Source organism: Nestor notabilis, unplaced genomic scaffold, assembly GCF_000696875.1.
Source record: "Nestor notabilis isolate BGI_N333 unplaced genomic scaffold, ASM69687v1 scaffold18582, whole genome shotgun sequence".
Classification (NCBI taxonomy): domain Eukaryota; kingdom Metazoa; phylum Chordata; class Aves; order Psittaciformes; family Psittacidae; genus Nestor; species Nestor notabilis.
Genome location: NW_009919901.1, coordinates 1 through 298, shown reverse-complemented (window position 1 = coordinate 298; position 298 = coordinate 1).

The window sequence follows — 298 nt, the reverse complement described above, 5'->3', positions numbered from 1 at the left end:
CCCGCAGCCCCCTGGGGCTTGGCAAGTGCCAGTGCAATGCTGGGAAGCCCAGACAAGATGCTGGGGGGGTCCCCGGGGGCCTGCTGCTTTCCACATCATAGTGAGGGACATGGTGACCCCGCAGCCCCCTGGGGCTTGGCAAGTGCCAGTGCAATGCTGGGAAGCCCAGACAAGATGCTGGGGGGGTCCCCGGGGGCCTGCTGCTTTCCACATCATAGTGAGGGACATGGTGACACTGCCACCCCCTTGCACAGGGACATATGGACCCTCAGCACCGCATCCTCCCTAAGCCACCGGT